General features: G+C 45.1%; 1 pseudogene; it reads right to left on the bottom strand.

Moving 5' to 3' along the window:
* Positions 1-303: 303 nt before the first annotated feature.
* LOC122933042 lies at positions 304-17,449 on the bottom strand (annotated as a pseudogene).
* Positions 17,450-18,375: the final 926 nt, after the last annotated feature.

Raw genomic sequence — 18,375 nt, 5'->3', positions numbered from 1 at the left:
GTGTGTATGTTAGGGCCAATATCATTTCACTGATCTCCAATACAGTTCATTAAAGGACCTCACTGTCTGAAACATCTCCACTTTATGCACTGGCGACATTACAGTTTCAATAATTTGTATATTTATTCGCAATACCTGAGCCGGGTGCTGTCCTTGACTCTTTCTGCTATAGTTGATCTAATGTAGTCCATGACACTGGACACTACCAGGATTTCTCGATGGGTCTACTTGTCTTCCAGCAAGAATGCTGCTCACCAAAAGAAGGCCAACAACTGATCTAAAGGAATCACAGGAATTTTATATCTACCAGGTGACAACTTTATTGTCGCTGACCAGCTCCCCATGAGGTGAATCTTCTGAGGTAGGAAGAAGAGCCAAACAGACTGGGGTCACGGCACCTTCATCTGGTGACTTGGTGGCTTTTGGACCTGCCATATCAGTCCTCACCCACCCTGGGCAGCAGGCATTGAGAATAATGCCCTCTCCCTTCCTGGTTTCCTTTAGTTGTCGTGCATGAATCCTGGACAACACTGTTACCCCAATTTCAGACACCCCATAAACAGTGTTTGGCCAACCCCTTTCTTCATGGACTCCATTCTTGTTATCTTCCACAAACTTCTCCATCCGCTTCACCAGCTCGTCCTCACCATCTTGTCGCTGCGGAATTTCTCCTGAAGTTTGGGGCTGCACTTGGCGAGAGCTGAGGTGCTGGCCAAGCTGGAGATATTGACAACTCTTCATGTAAGAGCAAAGCACCATAAAGAAGTGGTCCTATATCTAAGTCGATAATATGAATACTCCCATACGCTCACCCTTAGGGCTCATGAACACGACCATAGCAGTTTATGCGATCTGCAAATTGCATATCCGCATAACACTGATACCAGCCATGTGCATTCTGCATTTTGTAGAGAGGAACATCTGGCCTTCTATAGAACTTTCCTATCCTTGCCCGTAATATGGACAAGAATACGTCATGTTCTTTTTTCTGCAGGTTCCAGGGGAATGGATATACAGATGCGGACAGCACACAGTTTTTGCGAGCAAATCAAATATATCTACTGCTCTTGCTTTTGAGCTACTAATATACTTGCCAACCTGTTGGGAGCACTTACTTTTGGTCAGGGTTTACATAAACCCAACCTTTTGCAATCCATTTCCCGAAATTATCCAAATAGGACTGTTGGCATGTAAGTAAAAGGGTGTAATTTCTCCTTATGGTGCAGAGACAGTTTACATAGTCTACTCTCATCACTGTATAATTACCATTGGGTTTGATCAGTTCTCGTGTGCCAAAGAAATTGGTCTTCAGAGTCATTTCACCTTGGGTACCAAATGGGTTGTGTCAGCAACTGGATGAAGAGAACATTAAAGTTACATGCGGTTAGGTCGAGTTTAGCTCTGGAGTATAATACAGGATGTAACTCAGGATCAGTACTGGATAAGTAATGTATGTACACAGTGACTCCACCAGCAGAATAGTGAGTGCAGTTCTGGAGTAAAATACAGGATGTAACTCAGGATAAGTACAGGATAAGTAATGTAATGTATGTACACAGTGACTGCACCAGCAGAATAGTGAGTGCAGCTCTGGAGTATAATACAGGATGTAACTCAGGATCAGTACAGGATAAGTAATGTAATGTATGTACACAGTGACGCCGCCAGCAGAATAGCGAGTGCAGCTCTGGAGTATAATACAGGATATATCTCAGGATCAGTACAGGATAAGTAATGTAATGTATGTACACAGTGACCCCACCAGCAGAATAGTGAGTGCAGCTCTGGAGTATAATACAGAATATAACTCATTAGGATAAGTAATGTAATATATGTATGTACACAGTGACTCCATAAGCAGAATGGGGGGGGGCTCTCAGGGAGCACTACTATTGTAACGGGCGCCCTTAGGGTGCACCATTGTTATGAGGTGGCATAAACACTGTGAGGGAGGCACTAAGGGGTATCATTAATTTGTGGGGGCCCAAAGGAGGCATAATTGCTGTGTAGGAACAGTAATATATAGTATCACAGAAACAAGGCACTGTCTGGGAGACAAAGCTGGGTTTGTATGAAGATAAACTGGGCAGCGCATGCCTGAATCTTAAAACTAATTCCCCTCTTTGGTTTTCCACTTTGGACAATCCCCTTTGATAGAACAGCCTGCAGGGTTTCCTGCTGCTGGAACCCCCAGCCATCAACTATGAATGTGAGAGGGGGACAGAGCCTGACCTCGCTTGATGGCGGCTGCTCGAGAGTAGTGCTCTGTCACGGATGGTGTTGCAGTAAGCTGGAACTTATAAATAAACATCCGACTGGCTTGATCCCAAACTAAGGAGCATATGGGTGAGCCCCATAAAACCCCTAGAGCTCTCCCTGACTGCTATGCCCATGCAACGGTCTTTATGGTAGACGATTGCATGTCCACGTACCTCATACTATGTGACACCTGAAAACCCTATAATAGTGAGGGGACACGACCACCGGCTCCCTGCACTTAATACGGACGGAGTCAGGGTCACCTAGAATCAAGCCAGCAAGGAAACACAAATAAAGGAAACAGACTTATCTGAGGAATCAGCAGAAGCAGCATCCAGCAGTGAACACAATCCAAGAAGAAGTATAAACCGCAAAGTGAGGCAGTATGGGAGGGAATATAAAGGGAGAGAATTAGTGTAAATAGGTGACAGCTGGGAGAAGGAAAGGAGATGACAAAGTGAAACCAAAACAAAGAACTTCATGCAGGTAGAGAAGAACATCTAACAGACCTTCTCACAGAAGTGGCGGTGACACGCTCCCGCCACCAAGCTGCTGTAAGCTTTCTGTAGCACCCTACTCTGCTGTAATGGTGAAGATACAGCCCAAGAACCAACCTGCTGAGAGGCCGATACTGAAAAGTCGGTGAAAAAGCTCAAACAGATGGATAAGTTCTTTCATAAGCAAGCGACTCATCCAACTGCACGTTCGGGCAAGATGGCGCCGAAAGAACAAGAATCCCTGCAGCACGATACAGAAGCCCTCTCTGAGGACTTTGCAGGAGAAGCTGGCGCCTCCTCCTTACATCGGGGGGTAAGTGATGCCACCGTGCTCACCAGAGACTACTTTGATCAGGCTCTGCAGAGCTCTAGCCCCTATTGCTGCGGAATTATCGGCCATAAAAACAGATATCCGCCACATAGGCAGTAGAGTGGAGGCTTTAGAGCAAACGCAAGATGACTTGCTTTCTTTTAACAAAGAGGCCAGGAATATTTTTGAGACCCACAGGTCCGCAATCAACAACACGTTATTGATGTTGGAGGATCAGGAGAACAGGAATCGTAGGAAAAACCTAAGAATAAGAGGATTCCCTGAAGCTCCAGATAAAGAGAATCTGTTTGCATCTAGGCAGACTTTATTTTCTAGTTTGCTGGGCACAGAAAGAGCATCTGCCATAGTGGTGGAATGCGTGCACAGGGCTATTCGCCCCAAGCCTACTCCCACTGAAAATCCAAGGGACATCATATGTGGTCTGTTAAGCTACCGCGATACGGAAGCCATATTGCATAAAGCCAGGGACATGGCTGACCTAGCGCTGGAAGGCGCCAAAATCCAGATCTATCAGGATTTAGCTCCCTCCACACTTCAAAAAAGGAGGATTTTAAAGCACTTAACTGATGCACTGCGGACGTCTAAAATACCATACAAGTGGCTCTTCCCTTTTGGCTTACTCATTACAGCCGGAGGTCGCCGGGTCACGATTTGCTCACCTGAAGATCTGAGCCAAGCATGGGTGATCCTGCAAGTACCACCAATGGAGATTCCTTCATGGCTGCCCATAACTCAGAACACGGCGTTGCCTATGACGCAGACTCCAAACTCCTGGTCCACAGCCAGGAGGCAGAAATCCACTAGAAATAACAGAGCTTCTAGATCAGGTTCTAACACTTGATCTGAAGGTTCTTTCCAGGATAAGGCGCTGATTTGACTTTCTGAAAGTCCTCGTAAGTGGGATTATGTGGGGTGTTTACCCCCGTCCTGTTTAGAGGTCACTTAAGGTTCTCATCCCTATTATGTACCCGGCATACCTTTAGTGCCTCCCTTGTATTAATGTTCTCAGCCTACTGATTATACTCAGCTTATCTTATGTATTCGGCTTATATTATGTACTTAGCGTTATTATGTACTCAGCGTTATCATGTACTCAGGTTTATTATGTACCCAGCTTTGCTAGGTACTCAGCTTCCTTTAGGTATCCAGCTTCCCTCATATACTCAGCTTAACCTATACACCGAACACTACATATGGATTAGCCCTTTATGTAGTCAAACTTTTCTTATGTACCCGGCTCTTTTTCTGTTTCATATCTCACTCACCTATTTTGCTTTTAATGCAATTCAGTCTGTAATTATCAGCGGAATAGGCTTTCCCATCCTTTTGTTATTTACTATAGGCTTACCTACAGCTGCTTGGGCAGATTGGGCTAAACATATTTTTATGTTGACCTCTCCCCAACTTGCTCCTTTGAGAGCCTCATGGTTTCTTAAGATTTTTTCTAATCTGTTCTTCATCTTGTTAGTAGTAATTGTTATGTTTAAATATCGGGTCATGGCGCTTGTAGTGGGTCTGCTCTTCTTCCCTCAATGTCTTGCTGATGGCCTCCTTACAGATAAAATTGGCCTCTTTTAATGTTAATGGGTGTAATAACCCAGTTAAGAGGAGCCGTGTTTTCCAGATGTTGAGGAAAGAAACAGCTGATGTGATTATGTTACAAGAGACGCATTTTAGATCAGGTTGTGCTTCTGAGATGATTAGATCACCCCATTTTAGAAACTACACCCCTCAAGCTATTCAAAAAAGATTTTACAAACTTTGTTAACCCTTTAGGTGCCCCACAAGAATTAAATGAAAATGGGAATCAAATTTCAAAATTTCACTTTTATTTGCAGATTTAAAATTTTAATCTATTTTTACTTCAACACGTCAAGGGTTAACAGCCAAAAAAAACCTCAAAATCTATTAGCCTGAATCCGGAGTTTACAGAAACTATCATAGAATCCCCTATTCCCAAGAAAAGATTGATCTCATTCCTATATAATAAGTTAGTTGATATTAACACTTCTGGAAAACCACATTCCCTTACGTCCTACCAGCAGCACAGATGGGGTTAACTGCCCCCCGTGGACTGGTAGGACCGGCGGAATGTTTAATGAGCCCAAAGAATAAACCAATAAAAGAACTCCAGCTCCCTTAAAGGGAGGGGTTCATCCCCCAGCCCACCGTGTTTTTTTCTGTCCTTTGGACAGGTGGACTGGCGAGTTTTACTCTCTCCTTGTTGAGAATTGGGGACGTTTTTATGACTCTTAGAGCCATGAGTGTCCCCCTTTTTTTCCAGTTGTTAGTGCGCTTATATTTGCGCCTCATTTTCTGCAAGTGGATTAGTCTACTTGCCTCGGTCTCCCCCTGTGATTCGGCAGCGCTCCGCTGCATGGCTGGTATGGGCGCCGCCATGACCGGAAGTGACGCGGGCCTAGCCGCGGCGTCACTTCCGGTCCCTCGGCCGGCCGTTCGGTCCTGACTGCAGAAACTCAGGATAAAGAGTACCGGCCGGTTTTTTTCTTTCTCTAGGGGGGATGGAGGTGTGGTGGGGATCACCACTTATTCATTAACCTTCTCTTTTAGGGAAGGCTACAGCTGATGAATGGCAGTATCGTTAGGGGGAGGATTATTTTAACAAAGACCACTCCCCTGGGCGGAGCTACTCTATATTAAGCTCCCTGCTTCCATTCAGTCGGTCTCTGGCTGCGCTGCTCTTACAAGCAAGCTCCAGAGTCTCCTGCATTTCTGTGATATTTCTCTATCCAGACGGGATTTTTTTGCCTTTCAGAGCTTATGACTGACTCCTCTGGTTCGTGCTCCTAAAAATCATGGAGGGTTTTTTCCCTTATTTCTTTTAGGATGTTTTGATGTTTTAATTGTTTTCCCTTTCTATTTTCAGCTATGGCCTCTCCCCAAGAGCCCAATCAGCTACGGAAAACAGCTACCAAGAGGAAACACCTGGCTTGCTATGACTGCAATACGCCTCTTGATGAGAGCTGCCCTTTCTCCAGGTGTGACAGTTGTCGTTCCACCACTGCTACTGAGCCTTCGATGCAGGACATGTACCAGTGGGCCAAAACTTATGTTGACGATTCCATTCAAGGGGTCGTACGTCTCCTTAATGAGAGGCTACCTGTTCCCTCCCAAGCTCCTATGGAGGTGAGCGGGGCCCCGATAGGCCTTTACCCCTTTCTGTGGGGTCATCTTCTTCTGAGGAAGAAGAATCGACTTCTGGCTTTTTTCCACCGGAAAAGACTCAGAAGCTTCTGAGGTCCATCAGGTCGGGGGACCATGATGTTGACGTAGGGGAGTCTTCCGATCCCGCCTACCGGACCCAGCGGGTCTTTAGGGCAGATGAGACCCTTCTCTCTGTGATGCGCACAGAGTGGAAAAAGCCGGAAAAAGGCCCAGTCCTTACCAGGAAATTTAAACAAATGTTCCCAATGGCTAAACCCTTAGTGGAATCGTGGGGTTCCATTCCTAAGGTGGACATGGCAATTGCCAAGTTGTCCAGGCGCACTCTGGTTCCTGCAGACGATGGGTCTAGCCTGCAGGACCCTCTAGATAGAAGGACAGAGTGCACCCTTAGACGAGGTTACTCGGCTGCTGCCGCTTCCGCCTCGACTTCCATTGCTGCCACAGAGGTCTCGTCCTTCCTCAGAGCCAGGTTGAATCAGATCCAGACGGATGTCGACCAGAGTGTCTCGCGCGATGATATCCTCGCTGCCTTCAAGTCCGTCAATTTGGCCATGGACTTCCTATGTGACACAGCCCAACTTCAGTTAAAGTTGGCAGCCAAAACAATGGCTTTAGTATCTGCCGCTAGGAGACCTCTGTGGCTGAAACCTTGGAACGCAGATAATGCGTCCAAGTATAACCTCTGTGGGCTCCCCTTTGAACCTGGCCGTCTATTCGGATCTGAATTAGACACCATTATGGAGGGTCTTTCAGATAAAAAGGGGAAGAGTCTCCCCCAACAATCCTTTCGAGGCAGGGGTAGACAAGCCCGCGGGGGCCGGCCAGGACAGCAGGTTGGACGCAGAGATTGGGGGGGGCCGCCTAGAAAATTTTCTAGGCGCTCCCGTAAACCCGCCAGGGAGGCAAAACAAACCTCCTGACTATGGGCCTCTCTGAGGCTCTTGGATAAGCCCTGCTATCCCTGTCGTTACACTTCTGGTTTTTCCCGTACCCCTTCTCCACCTCCCTCTAAGGGGGCGTCTTTTATCCAGACTCTTATGGGCCCAAGAAATCCCGCATCCTTGGGTCCAAAATATCGTTGCCATAGGCAATCTAATAGACCTTGTTTTTCTCCCCCCAGGAAGACTCATTGCTACTCGCAGTTTTTTGCCGGCCAGGCAAAGAATCTTGGAGGTCTATGTTCAAGACTACCTTTCCAAGGGAACCCTGGAGGAGGTACCGGCAGGGGAGAAGGGTCTAGGGATTTATTCTCCAGTATACCTGGTTCCCAAGAAGACGGGAGATCTTCGGACGATCATAGATTGAATACTTCTCAATCCCTTTTTAAGGAGGACCAGATTCCACACGGAAACTATAAGGTCGGTCAGCCACCTCCTCAGCTCTGGGGAGGTGATGGCCATTCTGGACCTCAAGGCTGGGAAATTTTTCAGGATCACGGTCCAGATACTAGGAGTAGGCAGACATCTCCAGTTTGCCGCCCCTCCCTTCGGAATCTCGTCTGCCCCCCTGACCTTCACCAAGGTCATAGTATCGGTAGTGGCAGCATTGAGACTCCAAGATCTGACCATTGTCCCTTATTTGGACATCTGGCCTCTACTTTCCCATCTTCTTCATGTCGCATTTTTTCTTCTGCTCCACCTAGGTTGGATTGTCAACTGGCTGAAGTCGAACGTGAGCCCTTCGACTTCTATCCGTCATCTAGGATTCTTAGTCGACTCTCTGGAGATGTCCCTCCAGTTGACACCCGAAAGAAGAATGCGGATACAGGACCTAGCAAGGTTCCCTTATGTACCACAACGAGTCTCCATATGGACCCTCATGAAGATGGTGGGGCTCGTGTCAGCGACTGTGGACGCAGTCCCTTGAGCTTTATAGCACCTCCGGCCCCCCTAGTCGGAGGTCTTAAACAAACGGAACGGCAGCCCCCTGGGGCTAGATTCCCTGTGCCCCCTATTCAACCAGTCCCAACTTTCCCCCACAGGGTGGTTTTATCTACCACAGGGGAAGTCTATGACCCAACCAGCTTGGCTCATATTGACCATGGACGCGTCCCTAGTAGGCTGGGACGCTCATATAGACGGGTCCCCAGTTCGGGGATCCTGGTCTCCTCAGGAGTGGCATCTTTTTTCAAATCTCCACGAGATGTGTGCTATCCGGCTAGCCCTCCTTCACTTCGCCCCTCAGATTCGGGGCAAAGCAGTGAAAGTCCCGTCAGACAACAGGAATGTCATGCTTTATATAGACAAGCAGGGAGGCACAAGATTCTTACCCCTTCCGTCTGTGATCGGGGTAATTCTGCGGTGGCCAGAGCTGAACTTATCCCATCTATCCGCCACTCACATCTGAGGCTCCTTCAACGTCATCACGCACCGCCTAAATTGCGGCCTATCGACCATGGAATGGTCACTACATCCGGAGATCTTCAAATAGTTAGTCCTCAGATGGGGGATGCCATAGGAGTATCTCATGGCAACCGAGTTCAACGCCAAGGTACAGAGGTTTTGTTCCCTAGACAGGGAGGACAACCCCCTGGCGATAGGCGCTCTGACAACACCGTGGAGGTTCAGGCTGGCGTACATCTTCCCTCCCCTTTCCATGATTCCGAGGGTATTGATGAAAATCCGTCAGGATCAGGCCTCGGTAATAGCCATCATACCATTTTGGCCCAAGAGATCCTGGTTTTCCCAGCTCATTCAGATGAGTCGGGGACAATATTGGAGACTCCCCCCGGAGCAGACCCTGGTGTCATGGGACACGCATCTCTGCCCAGATCTGCACAGACTCAACCTGACAGCCTGGAGGTTGATCAGTCCCTTCCCAGAGTGGATGGGCTCTCTGAGTCGGTCCTGAGAACTTTATCGCATTCCAGAGCAGAGTCTACTAAAAAGGCCTACTCCCGGATCATGAGGATCTTCACCTCTTGGTGTAGCTCCAACCAGGTGGCGTTTGCAGATCCGCCCCTCGCAGCGATCTTACAGTTCCTTCAGGATGGGATGGACAGAGGTCTCGCCCCATCTACCCTAAAGGTCCAAGTGTTTGCCATCTCGGCCTGTCTTAACAGACCATATTCTCGGGACCCTCTCATCAAGCGCTTCCTTAAAGGAGCGGAAAGATTGAAGCCTACAATACTGAAACCCGTCCCTCAATGGGATTTGTCAGTTGTTCTCAGGGGGCTAGCATCCCCCCCCTTTGAACCCTTGGAGGAGGCAAGTTTTTAATTTTTAACACTTAAGATGGTCTTTCTTCTGGCCATAACTTCGGCCAAAAGAATTTCGGAGCTACAAGCTTTCTCCGCGTTATACCCATATACCATGTTTCTACAGGATAGGGTCCTTTTAAAATTTCTACCTTACTTTAGACCTAAGGTTTCAACCTTTCAGAATATTAATCAGGTAGTCTCTCTACCTGTATTACTCTCTGCCTCCTCCTCTGATGTCCCAGTGCGACATCCACTGGATATATCTAGATGCCTTCAGATCTATGTGGATAGATCCAAAGAATTCAGGTTGGATGAAAATCTCTTTATCCTGTTTGCCGGTAAGTCTAAAGGCCGTAAGGCGTCTAAAACGACTATTAGTCGCTGGGTCAAGGAAGCTATCAGGGAAGCTTTCACCTCTCAATCCTTAGATCCTCCGGAGTTTGTGAGGGCCCATTCTACAAGGGCCGTAGCTACCTCTGTTGCGGAGAGAAGTCTTCTCCCCCTAGAGTTGATCTGTAAGGCAGCTTCCTGGAGCTCTGAATCAACCTTCATCTCCCATTATAGGATTGATGCTAGGGTATCAGAGTTTTCGGCCTTTGGGCAGACAGTTCTTGCTTCTGCCGAGCATGAGGACCCTCCCTAGGGGATTCTTCTTGCTATCTCCCCATCTGTGCTGCTGGTAGGACGTAAGGGAATCGTTAATTTCTAACGATAATTTGTTTTCCCTTAGTCCTAACAGCAGCACACAAATTTCCCGCCCTAAAGCATTTTTTTCTTGTGATATACACGGTGGGCTGGGGGATGAACCCCTCCCTTTAAGGGAGCTGGAGTTCTTTTATTGGTTTATTCTTTGGGCTCATTAAACATTCCGCCGGTCCTACCAGTCCACGGGGGGCAGTTAACCCCATCTGTGCTGCTGTTAGGACTAAGGGAAAACAAATTATCGTTAGAAATTAACGATTACATTCAGAATTGGGAGAAAGAACTAGGCCTAACTCTTTCGGATAGTGAGGTTTCTGTAGCTCTGAAACACTCACATTGCTTTTCGAGGTGCGTCAGGATCCAAGAGAACTCATTTAAGTTGCTCGCAAACTGGTATTGCACCCCGGATAAGTTACACAAAATGGACCCCTCGTTATCTCCAGCATTCTGGCGATGTCATACGGAGCAGGGCACGGCCTACCACATATGGTGGACTTGCAAGAATATAAGCCTTTATTGGGGCTCAGTGTCCAAAGCTATACAATAAATTTGCTCTATAGGAGCTCCCATCACCCCTTCCTTGGTGCTCATTAATCTTTCAAATAACCACTATCCTCTACATAAACATTCTTTGGTCTCCCATCTGATAGCAGCAGCAAAGCTTTTGATCCCCTTAAATTGGCTGTCAGAGCGCACTCCCACAGTGTCGGAGTGGATCCAAAAAACTCAAGACATTAGCAGATTGGAGGAATTGTCCAGTTGGGAAAGCCTCTGCCATGACAAATACTTGGCCCTTTGGTCAGCTTGGTTTAAGTGGTGCAGAGACCACCATTTTCACAACGTATCATAACAGCAATTCCTATCACTATGATCTAACAATGTGTTCACCTCACTCTTATTTTAATAATCTTAGCTTCTATGATCACTTCTACATTACGACATTCGACATCTAAATATTGTTACATTGCTTGCCTACTAGTATATATGTTTATGCTGCTATGACCTGTGGGCTTGTTGCCCTTGTTGTACACTTTTCTATTTTTTGAAAATATCTAAATAAAGATTTGATTAAAAAAAATAAAACTTGTTGTCAGCTGAAAGATAATCGCCCATGCAGTAATTATCCAACAGGAGGCTCATAACTATTTGCTTAGATAAATCCAGGTGACGACTTTATTTTTTGGACAGGACAGTGTATGATGCCCACTGAAGTCAATAGGCATCTATGGTGGACTGCCCCTTTAAGCATCTTGCTCTATTTGTCTTGGTGCACCTCTCGATCTTGTGAATGAATGATTATATTACACAGAAACCTGAATGGAAAATACCACATACAGTTGCAAGAAAAAGTATGTGAACCCTTTGGAATGATATGGATTTCTGCACAAATTGGTCATAAAATGTGATCTGATCTTCATCTAAGTCACAACAATAGACAATCACAGTCTGCTTAACTAATAACACACAAAGAAATAAATGTCACCATGTTTTTATTGAACACACCATGTAAACATTCACAGTGCAGGTGGAAAAAGTATGTGAACCCCTAGACTAATGACATCTCCAAGAGCTAACTAGAGTCCAATCAATGAGATGAGATTGGAGGTGTTGGTTACAGCTGCCCTGCCCTATAAAAAACACACACCAGTTCTGGGTTTGCTTTTCGCAAGAAGCATTGCCTGATGTGAATGATGCCTCGCACAAAAGAGCTCTCAGAAGACCTACGATTAGGAATTGTTGACTTGCATAAAGCTGGAAAGAGTTCTAAAAGTATCTCCAAAAGCCTTGCTGTTCATCAGTCCACGGTAAGACAAATTGTCTATAAATGGAGAAAGTTCAGCACTGCTGCTACTCTCCCTAGGAGTGGCCGTCCTGTAAAGATGACTGCAAGAGCACAGGGCAGACTGCTCAATGAGGTGAAGAAGAATCCTAGAGTGTCAGCTAAAGACTTACAAAAGTCTCTGGCATATGCTAACATCCCTGTTAGCGAATCTACGATACGTAAAACACTAAACAAGAATGGATTTCATGGGAGGATACCACAGAGGAAGCCACTGCTGTCCAAAAAAAACATTGCTGCACGTTTACAGTTTGCAAGAGCACCTGGATGTTCCACAGCAGTACTGGCAAAATATTCTGTGGACAGATGAAACCAAAGTTGAGTTGTTTGGAAGAAACACATAACACTATGTGTGGAGAAAAAGAGGCACAGCACACCAACATCAAAACCTCATCCCAACTGTGAAGTATGGTGGTAGGGGCATCATGGTTTGGGGCTGCTTTGCTGTGTCAGGGCCTGGACGGATTGCTATCATCGAAGGAAAAATGAATTCCCAAGTTTATCAAGACATTTTGCAGGAGAACTTAAGGCCATCTGTCCACCAGCTGAAGCTCAACAGAAGATGGGTGTTGCAACAGGACAACGACCCAAAGCATAGAAATAAATCAACAACAGAATGGCTTAAACAGAAGAAAATACGCCTTCTGGAGTGGCCCAGTCAGAGTCCTGACCTCAACCCGATTGAGATGCTGTGACATGACCTCAAGAAAGCGATTCACACCAGACATCCCAAGAATATTGCTGAACTGAAACAGTTCTGTAAAGAGGAATGGTCAAGAATTACTCCTGACCGTTGTGCACGTCTGATCTGCAACTACAGGAAACGTTTGGTTGAAGTTATTGCTGCCAAAGGAGGTTCAACCAGTTATTAAATCCAAGGGTTCACATACCTTTTCCACCTGCACTGTGAATGTTTACATGGTGTGTTCAATAAAAACATGGTAACATTTAATTATTTGTGTGTTATTAGTGTAAGCAGACTGTGATTGTCTATTGTTGTGACTTAGATGAAGATCAGATCACATTTTATGACCAATTTGTGCAGAAATCCATATCATTCCAAAGGGTTCACATACTTTTTCTTGCAACTGTATGTACTCATCACCTATCAGGTTCCTGGGGATATCATTTTTTAAGCTGTGATATCTATATCCCTTATTTTTTTCTTTTTATCTGTACTCTACTGTAATACCTTTATTTAGTATTTTTTGTTCTGCTGTAAGACTGTGAATTTCCCCATGGTGGGACTAGTAAAGGATTATCTTACGTCTTATCTTACACTTACCATTTGGTCTAATGAGCGGCAGTAATTCATTGCAAACGCCCCTAGTGCCAAAAAAGTTGGTTTTCAAAATGACTTTAGCTTGGGTTCCAATGGGGTCGTGTCAGCGGCTGATGATGATCGAAATAGAAGTTTATTACATGGTCAGTTTTATATACTGAAGGACCAGCATTGGTTTTACTACTATTGTATGCATAGGGTTATACATGCCGAGCAGCGGAAAGAGGAGAATCCAGAAGTACACAGGGCAGAACAAGGCAGCAGAGGACAGGACGGGCGAACCGAAAAGAGTGTGAAAAGACAAGAAGGCACTGGAACAGACAAAACCTTAACCCCTTCAGTACCGAGCCATTTTTCACCTTTCTGCCCAGGCCATTTTTTTAGCAAATCACAAGTCACTTTATGTGGTAATAACTTTAAAACACTTTTACAATTCCAAGCCATTCTGAGATTGTTTTCTCATCACATATTGTACTTCATGACAGTGGTAAAATTGAGTGAAAATATTTCATTTTTATTTTTAAAAAAAATACCAAATATACCATGAATTTAGAAAAATTATCAAATTTCCAGATTTCAATTTCTCAACTTTTATAATACATAGTAATACCTCCAAAAATAGTTATTACTTTACATTCCCCATATGTCTACTTCATGTTTGGATCATTTTGAAAATGACATAAATTTTTTGGGGGACGTTAGAGAAGGCTTAGAAGTTTAGAAGCAAATCTTAAATTTTATAAGAACATTTCCAAACCTCAATTTTTTTTTCAGGACCAGTTCAGTTATGAAGTCACTTTCTGGGGCTTACATATTAGAAACCACCCATAAATCACCCCATTTTAGAAACTACACACCTCAAGTTATTCAAAACAGATTTTACAAACTTTGTTAACCCTTTAGGTGCCCCGCGAGAATTAAATGAATATGGGAATCAAATTTCAAAATTTCACCTTTTTTTTTGTTGCAGATTTTAAATTTGAATCTATTTTTACTGCAACACGTCAAGGGTTAACAGCTAAAAAAAAACTCAAAATCGATTACCCTGAATCTGGAGTTTACAGATACACCCCATGTGTGCTTACAGATACACTGAAGTATGGGTGCACAGCAGGCTTCAGAGTGGAAGGAGCACCATATGGATTTTGGAGAGCGGATTTAGCTGGAATGGTAATTGGGAGCTATGTCGCATATGAAGACACCCTGAGGTGGCTCTACAGTGGAAACCCCCAAAAAGTGACCCCATTCCGGAAACTACACCCCTCAAGGAATATTACAAAGTGTGTAGTGAGCACTTTGACCCATCAGGCGTTTCACAGAATTAGGAAACGATTGGCTGTGAAAATGAAAAATTACAAGAGGTAACAGGACAAAATGCACCCCACATTTTGTTACCCATTTCCCCCCGAATACGCCAACACCCCATATGTGCTCAAAAAATTGTGTGTGGGTGCATGGCAGGGTACAAAATATGATTGACAGCTGACTCACAGAGTCAGACAACAGTTTCAGTAAGAACCGCAGTTAGTGTGAACTGAGTCCAATAGCAGACACGGTGGTGACAAGTGGTATTGCAGAGGAGACTGGATTAAAGGCAGCAGCTGATAATGATTAGAGATGAGCAAATTTCATATTTTGAAATTCGTTCACACTTTGTTGGTAAAAGGTGAATCGCGTTATGGATTCCGTTACCACGGACCATAACGCAATTCTATGACGGAATGCCTTTAGGCCTCTTTCACACGGGCGTCCTGGATTTGCTCCGGATGCGTCGCAGGTGCATTGCGGGAAAACCGCACGAGCAGGCACGCTATTGCAGTCAGTTTTGACTGCGATTGCGTTCCGATGTTCAGTTTTTTCCGTGCGAGTGCAATGCATTTTGCACGCGCGTGAGAAAAAACTGAATGTGGTACCCAGACTCGAACCCGGACTTCTTCACTGAAGTTCGGGTTTGGGTTAGGTGTTCTATTAATTTTATTATTTCCCCTTATAACATGGTAATAAGGGAAAATAATAGCATTCCTAATACAGAATGCTAAATAAAATGTTGCTTGAGGGGTTAAAAAAATAATAATAATTAACTCACCCCATCCACTTGTTCGCGCAGCCGGCATCGTCTTCTTTCTTCTTCTTTCAGATCTTCATTCAGCAGGACCTGCGCTGATGTCACCACATGGTGAGCGCGATTACGTCATCAAAGGTCCTTTTGCAGGTCCTGAAAGATGAAGAAAGAAGACGATGCCGGCTGCGCGATCAAGAGGATGAGGTGAGTTAATATATATATCTTTTTTTTAACCCCTCAAGCAACATTTTACTATGCATTCTGTATTCAGAATGCTATTATTTTCCTTTATAACCATGTTATAAGGGAAAATAATACAGTAAATTGACTTTAATCAATTTACTAACATCATCACCTAGCAACCATGCGTGAAAATCGCACTGCATCCGCACTTGCTTGTGGATTCTATGTGATTTTCACGCATACCCATTCATTTCTATGGGGCCTGCGTTGAATATAGAGCATGCTGCGATTTTCACGCAACACACAAGTCATGCTTGAAAATCACCGCTCATCTGAACAGCCCCATGGAAGTGAATGGGTCCGGATTCAGTGCGGGTGCAATGCGTTCACCTCACGCATTGCACCCGCACGGAAAACTCGCCAGTGTGAAAGGGGCCTTACAGGCATTCCGTTATTCATTATGTCATACTACAGGGTGGGCCATTTATATGGATACACCTTAATAAAATGGGAATGGTTGGTGATATTAACTTCCTGTTTGTGGCACATTAGTATATGTGAGGGGGGAAACTTTAAGATGTGTGGTGACCATGGTGGCCATTTTGAAGTCGGCCATTTTGAATCCAACTTTTGTTTTTTCAATAGGAAGAGGGTCATGTGACACATCAAACTTATTGAGAATTTCACAAGAAAAACAATGGTGTGCTTGGTTTTAACGTAACTTTATTCTTTCTCGAGTTATTTACAAGTTTCTGACCACTTATAAAATGTGTTCAATGTGCTGCCCATTGTGTTGGATTGTGAATGCAACCCTCTTCTCCCACTCTTCACACACTGCTAGCAACACCGCAGGAGAAATGCTAGCACAGGCTTCCAGTATCCGTAGTTTCAGGTGCTGCACACCTCGTATCTTCACAGGATATGCTGTGTGAAGAGTGGAAGAAGAGGGTTGCATTGACAATCCAACACAATGGGCAGCACATTGAACACATCTCATAAGTGGTCAGAAACTTGTAAATAACTCATGAAAGAATAAAGTTACGTTAAAACCAAGCACACCATTGTTTTTCTTGTGAAATTCCCAATAAGTTTGATGTGTCACATGACTCTCTTCCTATAAAAAAAAAAAGTTGGATTCAAAATGGCCGCCATGGTCACCACCCATCTTGAAAATTCTCCCCCCTCACATATACTAATGTGCCACAAACAGGAAGTTAATATCACCAACCATTCCCATTTTATTAAGGTGTATCCATATAAATGGCCCACCCTCTAGAAGTCTTTAGGCTGCATAATGGACCCGTCCCGTTTCCGTTATGCAGGGGAGGACTTTCTTTTGGGGTTTGGATTTTGGTTTTAGTTTCCCTTTAAGGAGCCATACCAGAGAGTTTCTTGATATAAAACTGTGGAGATACTGCACGTTTAAGGCTTTGGGCTGCATAGCATTCTTGTCTAGGTTAGAAGCTTTTTTTGGATTCATTTCCATATTACCCATTAGTCCGCACTGATGATATTATATTTGTGTGCCATGATAGCAGCTTTTATACACGTAGTTCTGCAGTAGTAACCTTTCTTTCTGGCTCTCATAGGACCTACCTTTAAACACGATTCCAGCATTATTAACAAGCACATCCAGCCCGCCATACTTCTTCTTCAGGAAATCCCGCAGAGCCCGGATACTGGTCAGGTCATTTATGTCCAGCTGATGGAAGAGCGGGGACAACCCCTCCTCATTCAGGGTCTTGACAGCTTCTTCTCCAAGCTTGGGGTTCCTGGCTGTCAGATACACGTCTCCCTGGAATTGGTTGCAGAGGGCCCTGACCACAGCCAGCCCGAGCCCTTTATTGCCCCCTGTGACTACTGCAACCCGCACCCCGGCCATGCTGATAGCCCTTACGGTGTACAGGACCTGGCTGTTATGGTAGAATCTAGAAAAGTTAGTAGCTCCTGATATGTATCACAAGAGCTCCACCTCCAGCACTAGAAAAAGATAGGACTAAGTTACCCAGAAAAAGTTGCACAATGTCACCTAACATAACCCTTGAACATATTAAAACATTGGTGAGTGCCAGAGATGATTATTTCTGATAGCTGGCGCTATGACGCTTTGGCACTTTTATAAAACATTGGTGAGAACGGGGAGTGCCAGAGATGATTATTTCTGATAGCTGGCGCTATGACGCTTTGGCACTTTTATGCATTTATCTTACTTTGATCCTTGTTAAAGAGGATGAGTTAAAAGGGTTTATTTTTACTGATGACCTATCCTCCGCAGCCTTCCCGCAGCTCACCAAGCACAGCACTGTACATATATATCATATGTTCACTTCAATGGGGCTGAGCTGCGTCTAGGCCGTGTGACCAATGTACGTGATATCACATGGCCTAAGGAAAGCTATAAGAAGGCCGCAGCGCTACTGCACCCACAGCTGATCCGTGGGTACCCCAGAACACCAGGAAAGCCCTTTAAGCTGGGCACACAGAATCATTATTAATCCCCCAGAATGGCAGAATGGCACAGCGGACATAAATCAGAACCAAAATATACCAAGCCGAGGTCAATGCCAGGAGAGTCCAAACCAGAATCAGCAACTCAAACCAGGGGTAGCCAGGGGTCCAAACTAGGAAACATCGTCAAATCATGCGGGTCTGTCAGAAGGCAGAGTCAGGGTGCAAATCAGTGGTCAGGGATCCAGAAATCAGGGCAGCAAATTAAAGGGGTTCTGCAGTTTGTTTAAACTGATGATCTAGCATTTGATTGGTGGGGGTCCGACACCCGGGACCCCAGCCGATCAGCTGTTTGAGAAGGCAGCGGCGCTCCAGGAGCACCGTGG

The sequence above is a fragment of the Bufo gargarizans genome, chromosome 3, assembly GCF_014858855.1.
Source record: "Bufo gargarizans isolate SCDJY-AF-19 chromosome 3, ASM1485885v1, whole genome shotgun sequence".
In the NCBI taxonomy this organism is placed as follows: Eukaryota; Metazoa; Chordata; class Amphibia; order Anura; family Bufonidae; genus Bufo; species Bufo gargarizans.
Note: the sequence above shows the minus strand (reverse complement) of the source record. Positions and strands in the feature narration are given on the sequence as shown.